Genomic DNA, 8,422 nt, shown 5'->3' on the forward strand with positions numbered 1-8,422 from the left:
ACACCTCCACCAGTTCTGGTCCTGTACCTCGTTCCCCTGTGTGGTCTCTGACCCCATCCCCACGGTGTTGCACCCTGCATGTTCTCTCTCTCCTACCCCCCACTCCTTGGTCTCTCTCTCTCTCTCTCTCTCTCTCACACTCACTCTCTCTCCCCCTCTCTCCGTCCCTTCTCTCTCACTCTCATCCTCCCTGTCTTCCTTTCTCCCCCCCGTTCTTTCAGTTTCCCTTTCTCCTGCCGCACGGGGGCACCCCTCCCCCCGTGACAAGTTTTGTGTTTCATGTTTGACCAAGTTCTGGGTCAAACCCGTGCCCCTGACCCTGCCTCTACTCCCACTGAGGCTGCTCCCCCCCCACTCCCCCGTCACTGAGCGTGTACTGAGTGAGTTCTGGGAGAGGTGTCCCACACTAACCTACTCCTGAAACACACGGAGAGGAAAGTCCTTCCTCTATGCACTTTGTCAGTTTCTGTATAGTTGGTGATTTGCTCCATTGTCGAGATGGTGTAAGTTAACCGAGGTGTATAAACTCTAAGGATACACAGCCTATCTTGTAAATACTGTTATACCCCCAGTGCCCCCCCCCTCCCCGTGGTCCCATCTCCTCGAGATGGACTGGGACTGCTTGTTATTTGGCATCAGCTTCCCGTGCTGATCAGGCACTCCCCTCGAACCCAGCTCACTGCCATTTATCACATTGTTTGATTTTATTGTAAAGATTTGGATGAAGGTAATTATTGCCGTTAAATGTGACACAACATCCAGGAGGATGAGGGTGGGGAGTGGACATGGAGACTGAGGGTGAGGAAGACCTTTGGGGGGGGGGGGGGGGAGCAAGTGAGTGATGTCCCGATACTGAGCCCTGACAGAACCCCTCTCCCCAAAACCCAGTAGGAAGCCAAATGGATTCCTGACTCCCCAAGACACAACCCCTCTGCGAGTGAGCAGGTTACCAGGGCAACAAGGCGACATGTGAATTGTACAGAGATCACCAGACCGGACCTGACCCTGCCACCCCCACACCCCCCACAACACACACCTACACACACACACACACCCACACACACACACACTCGCCCAGACCCACACACACAGACACCTACACACACACAGACCCACACACACAGACACCTATACACACACCCACACACACACCCACACAGACCCCTACACACACACACACACCCACACAGACACCTATACACACACACACCCACACACACACCCACACAGACCCCTATACACACACACACACACCCACACAGACACCTACACACACACAGACCCACACACACAGACCCAGACACCTACACACACACACACACCCACACAGACACCTATACACACACACACCTACACACACACACACACCCACACAGACACCTATACACACACACAGACCCACACACACACCCACACACCTACACACACACACACCCACACATGGACCCACAAACACACACCCCTACACACGCACACCCACACCCACCTACACACGCACACACACCCTTACACAAACACACACACACACACACACCTACCTAGACACACACACATACACACCCCTACCCACACACCTACACACACACACCCCTATACACCCACACCCCTACACACCCCCACCCACCCCCACACCTTCACCCACCCCCACACCCCCACCCACCCAGACTCTGATGCGGTCAGCCTCTGATACAGGATGTGATGGGTGGTGACCATTCCCTGAGCATTGTGAACCGACTGAAAGTCCCAGTTTCGGGCCTGGGTCTGACTGTTTGGATTGGAGGCTCTGACCCCAGGGTGGGTGAGAAGGAAGGTACTGACCCTGGGGAGGGGGCAGCTTGATGATCCTGTCTCAGCTAGTACAGTCACGGCTTTAATCTGCTGAACCTTTCACATTGGGAGGATAGACCTTGTGTGACAGGACAGTGACAGGATTAAACATGGAGTGTCATTCCAGAGGAAGCTCTCCCTGAACCTGATCACTGTGCTCTGTACACTCTGAGCCCTTTCCTGGACAGAGCCTATGAAATCACTGCCATAGCAACGTGCTGGGGATCGCATCACCTGCTCACTCCCCTGGCTCCATGTTTTTTTAAATCCCTGCCTGACTCGGATGTTTTCCTAAATCCCTTCTATAATTTTGCACTGACCATGATTGTATGTCGAGCTGACCGTGTTTTCCAGCCTGTGAGATGTCACGCACACAAACGGAATGTTTAAAGAAAGCACGTTACACCCAGAGTCAGCAATGGGCTGTGATACACCGACTGATCGGTTTGTTTCAATGTTTGCTAATTTAAAATTCATAAAAAGGTTAATTAATTCTGTTAACGTTCTCATTTCTCTGACCACACTGATTGCAGTGTGACACTGTCATCCCATCTCTGTGGGTGTAGGTATTACCACTGGACTGTTAATCCAGAGATCCGCTGCATATTCCGGGGACCTGGGTTCAAAGCCCGACATGGTAGATGATGGAATTGGAACTCAATTAATTTCTGGAAATAAGAATCTAACGATGACCATGAATTCATTGTCGGAAAAACGCATCTGGTTCACTAATGTCCCCCAGGGAAGGAAATCTACCGTCCTCCCCTGGTCTGGCTAACGTGTGACTGTAGATTGACTCTCAACTGGTCTCTGGGCAACTAGGGACAGGCAGTAAATGCTGGCCCAGCCAGTGATACCCATCTCCCACGAGAGTGTTTAAAAGCGATTCCCCTGGTTATGTTAGTTTGTCATGGGTCAGGACATTGATCTGTCTGGTCTGTCTATCCCTTGTTACAATCCTAGCTGATGGTATTTCTGGACAGATTCAGTTCCCAGATTGATAGAGCAGCTATCTCATCGTTGCTGTTGGGTCCGTTTTGTCACTGGAACAATTCCACACGAGACTGCAAACATTCTTTAACAGAGCAGATACGTTTATTCCACCAAATACAGCAAACAAGCCCAAGCGAAATATCAAAACACAAACAATGAAACGAGGTTTCCAGTTTTTCCGCAGCGTTATCCATGACAGAATCTGCAGTCCAAAGGAATGATGTTGTTGTCCCATTCCTAACTGGGTTCCATCCAACTTCCCGACAAATCCCTCTCCGGGACAAAAGTGTGAACCTTTCTCGATTCTGCTGGCCTAAACTTTTTGCATTTTAACAATGTGGAGATTTCTACCCAACATTTCCCCGGAATGGAAACTTCACAAACATAGCACACAGGACAGACCCTGCAGCCTTCGGTAGATGAGAGAAAGTGGACAAGAGCACAGCTATTGGAGCAGTAACTAGGGAAGGGCGGAGCTATTGGAGCAGTAAACAGGGAAGGGCGGAGCTATTGGAGCAGTAACTAGGGAAGGGCGGAGCTGTTGGAGCAGTAACCAGGGAAGGGCGGGGCTGTTGGGACAGTAACTAGGGAAGGGCGGGGCTATTGGGACAGTAACTAGGGAAGGGCGGGGCTGTTGGAGCAGTAACTAGGGAAGGGCGGGGCTGTTGGGACAGTAACTAGGGAAGGGCGGGGCTGTTGGGACAGTAACCAGGGAAGGGCGGGGCTGTTGGAGCAGTAACTAGGGAAGGGCGGGGCTGTTGGAGCAGTAACCAGGGAAGGGCGGGGCTGTTGGAGCAGTAACTAGGGAAGGGCGGGGCTGCTGGGAAAGTAACCAGGGAAGGGCGGGGCTGTTGGGAAAGTAACTAGGGAAGGGCGGGGCTGCTGGGAAAGTAACCAGGGAAGGGCGGGGCTGTTGGGAAAGTAACCAGGGAAGGGCGGGGCTGTTGGGACAGTAACTAGGGAAGGGCGGGGCTGCTGGGAAAGTAACCAGGGAAGGGTGGGGCTGTTGGGAAAGTAACCAGGGAAGGGCGGGGCTGTTGGGACAGTAACTAGGGAAGGGCGGGGCTGTTGGGACAGTAACTAGGGAAGGGCGGGGCTGTTGGAGCAGTAACCAGGGAAGGGCGGGGCTGTTGGGACAGTAACTAGGGAAGGGCGGGGCTGTTGGGACAGTAACTAGGGAAGGGTGGGGCTGTTGGAGCAGTAACCAGGGAAGGGCGGGGCTGTTGGGACAGTAACCAGGGAAGGGCGGGGCTGTTGGAGCAGTAACCAGGGAAGGGCGGGGCTGTTGGGACAGTAACTAGGGAAGGGCGGGGCTATTGGGACAGTAACTAGGGAAGGGCGGGGCTGTTGGAGCAGTAACTAGGGAAGGGCGGGGCTATTGGGACAGTAACTAGGGAAGGGCGGGGCTGTTGGAGCAGTAACTAGGGAAGGGCGGGGCTATTGGGACAGTAACTAGGGAAGGGCGGGGCTGTTGGAGCAGTAACCAGGGAAGGGCGGGGCTATTGGAGCAGTAACCAGGGAAGGGCGGGGCTGTTGGGACAGTAACTAGGGAAGGGCGGGGCTATTGGGACAGTAACTAGGGAAGGGCGGGGCTGTTGGGACAGTAACTAGGGAAGGGCGGGGCTATTGGGACAGTAACCAGGGAAGGGCGGGGCTATTGGAGCAGTAACCAGGGAAGGGCGGGGCTGTTGGAGCAGTAACCAGGGAAGGGCGGGGCTATTGGGACAGTAACTAGGGAAGGGCGGGGCTATTGGGACAGTAACTAGGGAAGGGCGGGGCTGTTGGAGCAGTAACCAGGGAAGGGCGGAGCTATTGGAGCAGTAACCAGGGAAGGGCGGGGCTGTTGGGACAGTAACTAGGGAAGGGCGGGGCTGTTGGAGCAGTAACTAGGGAAGGGCGGGGCTGTTGGGACAGTAACCAGGGAAGGGCGGGGCTGTTGGAGCAGTAACTAGGGAAGGGCGGGGCTGTTGGAGCAGTAACCAGGGAAGGGCGGGGCTGTTGGAGCAGTAACTAGGGAAGGGCGGGGCTGTTGGAGCAGTAACCAGGGAAGGGCGGGGCTGTTGGGACAGTAACTAGGGAAGGGCGGGGCTATTGGGACAGTAACTAGGGAAGGGCGGGGCTATTGGAGCAGTAACCAGGGAAGGGCGGGGCTGTTGGAGCAGTAACTAGGGAAGGGCGGGGCTATTGGGACAGTAACCAGGGAAGGGCGGAGCTATTGGAGCAGTAACCAGGGAAGGGCGGGGCTGTTGGAGCAGTAACCAGGGAAGGGCGGGGCTGTTGGAGCAGTAACTAGGGAAGGGCGGGGCTGCTGGGTCAGTAACTAGGGAAGGGCGGGGCTGTTGGGTCAGTAACCAGGGAAGGGCGGGGCTATTGGAGCAGTAACCAGGGAAGGGCGGGGCTGTTGGAGCAGTAACTAGGGAAGGGCGGGGCTGTTGGGACAGTAACCAGGGAAGGGCGGGGCTGTTGGGACAGTATCTAGGGAAGGGCGGGGCTGTTGGAGCAGTAACCAGGGAAGGGCGGGGCTGTTGGGACAGTAACTAGGGAAGGGCGGGGCTGTTGGAGCAGTAACCAGGGAAGGGCGGGGCTGTTGGAGCAGTAACCAGGGAAGGGCGGGGCTGTTGGGTCAGTAACTAGGGAAGGGCGGGGCTGTTGGGACAGTAACCAGGGAAGGGCGGGGCTGTTGGAGCAGTAACTAGGGAAGGGCGGGGCTGTTGGGACAGTAACCAGGGAAGGGCGGGGCTGTTGGAGCAGTAACTAGGGAAGGGCGGGGCTGTTGGGACAGTAACTAGGGAAGGGCGGGGCTGTTGGGAAAGTAACCAGGGAAGGGCGGGGCTGTTGGAGCAGTAACCAGGGAAGGGCGGGGCTGTTGGGACAGTAACCAGGGAAGGGCGGGGCTGTTGGAGCAGTAACTAGGGAAGGGCGGGGCTGTTGGGACAGTAACCAGGGAAGGGCGGGGCTGTTGGAGCAGTAACTAGGGAAGGGCGGAGCTGTTGGGACAGTAACTAGGGAAGGGCGGGGCTGTTGGAGCAGTAACTAGGGAAGGGCGGGGCTATTGGGACAGTAACTAGGGAAGGGCGGGGCTGTTGGAGCAGTAACTAGGGAAGGGCGGGGCTGTTGGGACAGTAACCAGGGAAGGGCGGGGCTGTTGGAGCAGTAACCAGGGAAGGGCGGGGCTGTTGGAGCAGTAACTAGGGAAGGGCGGGGCTGTTGGGACAGTAACCAGGGAAGGGCGGGGCTGTTGGAGCAGTAACCAGGGAAGGGCGGGGCTATTGGGACAGTAACCAGGGAAGGGCGGGGCTATTGGGACAGTAACCAGGGAAGGGCGGGGCTGTTGGGACAGTAACTAGGGAAGGGCTGGGCTGTTGGAGCAGTAACCAGGGAAGGGCGGGGCTGTTGGGACAGTAACCAGGGAAGGGCGGGGCTATTGGGACAGTAACCAGGGAACGGCGGGGCTGTTGGGACAGTAACCAGGGAAGGGCGGGGCTGTTGGGACAGTAACTAGGGAAGGGCGGAGCTGTTGGCACAGTAACTAGGGAAGGGCGGGGCTGTTGGGACAGTAACTAGGGAAGGGCGGGGCTGTTGGGAAAGTAACCAGGGAAGGGCGGGGCTGTTGGAGCAGTAACCAGGGAAGGGCGGGGCTGTTGGGACAGTAACCAGGGAAGGGCGGGGCTATTGGGACAGTAACTAGGGAAGGGCGGGGCTGTTGGGACAGTAACCAGGGAAGGGCGGGGCTATTGGGACAGTAACTAGGGAAGGGCGGGGCTGTTGGGACAGTAACCAGGGAAGGGCGGGGCTGTTGGGACAGTAACTAGGGAAGGGCGGGGCTGTTGGAGCAGTAACTAGGGAAGGGCGGGGCTATTGGGACAGTAACTAGGGAAGGGCGGGGCTGTTGGAGCAGTAACCAGGGAAGGGCGGGGCTGTTGGAGCAGTAACCAGGGAAGGGCGGGGCTATTGGGACAGTAACTAGGGAAGGGCGGGGCTGTTGGGACAGTAACCAGGGAAGGGCGGGGCTGCTGGGACAGTAACCAGGGAAGGGCGGGGCTATTGGAGCAGTAACTAGGGAAGGGCGGGGCTGCTGGGACAGTAACTAGGGAAGGGCGGGGCTATTGGAGCAGTAACTAGGGAAGGGCGGGGCTGCTGGGACAGTAACTAGGGAAGGGCGGGGCTATTGGAGCAGTAACCAGGGAAGGGCGGGGCTATTGGAGCAGTAACTAGGGAAGGGCGGGGCTGCTGGGACAGTAACCAGGGAAGGGCGGGGCTGCTGGGACAGTAACCAGGGAAGGGCGGGGCTGCTGGTCCGATGACTGGTTTCCTCTGAGTGGAGAGAATCCAGAGCATGTCTCTCAAATCAGTTTTGGTCGTCCTGCTGATCCCTGACCTTGACCTGGAACGTTATTAGCTGAGTGAGCTCACACAGCCTGGCCAGAACCCAGAAGTACAAACATCTTATTCCATTCACATTCAAGGGAGCATCATCTTGACCATAGTCACGTCTGCTTTGGACTGTGCACATCAGTGACTATCCCACAGCACAAACCCACATCTATCTGATTTGTGCTCAGTACGGGCAGATTATACAATACAAAGATCATAGGGTGATAAAACAGCGAGGAGAACAATCTTCCTGCTGCAGAGAAGATGCACAAAGAGCAGATCAACATTAAATTTAAAATTTGAGAGGTCCATTCTGAAGTCTAATACCAGCGGGAAGAAGCTGCTCTTGAACCTGCTGGTGCCTGTGTGTAAGCTTTGGTGTCTTCTGTGTGATGGAAGACGTTGGAAGAGATTCTAACCGGGGTGGAAGGGGTCTTTGATGATGCTGGCTGCCTTTCTACAGCATCAAAAAGTGTCAATGGAGTCCATGGATGGAGGGTTGGTCTGTGAGATGGACTGGGCTGTGTTCACAACTCTCTGTAGTTTCATATGGACCCAGGCAGAGCAGTCGCATAACAGACCATTATGCATCCGGACAATATGCTTTCCATAGTGCGTCTGTAAACACTGTTGTGCCTTCTTGACCATTGCATCAATGTGGGTGGACCAGGACAGATTGTTGGTGACAGTCACTCCTAGGGACTTGATGCTTTCGACCATCTCCACCTCGGCACCTTTGATGTGCCCACCTCCTCGATTCCTGATGTCAATGACCAGCTCTTTAGGTTTGCTGACATTGAGGGAGAGATTGTTAGTTTAGCACCATGTTGCCAAGCACTCACTCTTTCCTGCATTCTGTCTCGACATTGTCTGGCCGACAACAGTGGTGTCATCAGCGAACTTGTAGATGCAGTTCAGACGAAATTTGGCCACAAAGTCGTGAGTGTACAAGGAGTACATGGAACGTTACAGCTCAGTACAGGCCCTTCAGCTCTCGATGATGCGCCGACCTGCGAAACCAATCTGAACCTTATCTATCCTACACTATTCCATTCCCATCCATATGTTTATCCAATGACCATTTACATGCTCTTAAAGTTGGAGAGTCTACAACTGTTGCAGGCAGGGTGTTCCATACCCTTACTACTCTGAGTAAAGAAGCTACCTCTGACATCTGTCCTATATCTATCACCGTCAATTTAAAGTTATGTTCCCTTGTGTTAGCCAT

This window comes from Chiloscyllium punctatum, chromosome 21, assembly GCF_047496795.1.
Source record: "Chiloscyllium punctatum isolate Juve2018m chromosome 21, sChiPun1.3, whole genome shotgun sequence".
Taxonomy (NCBI): Eukaryota; Metazoa; Chordata; class Chondrichthyes; order Orectolobiformes; family Hemiscylliidae; genus Chiloscyllium; species Chiloscyllium punctatum.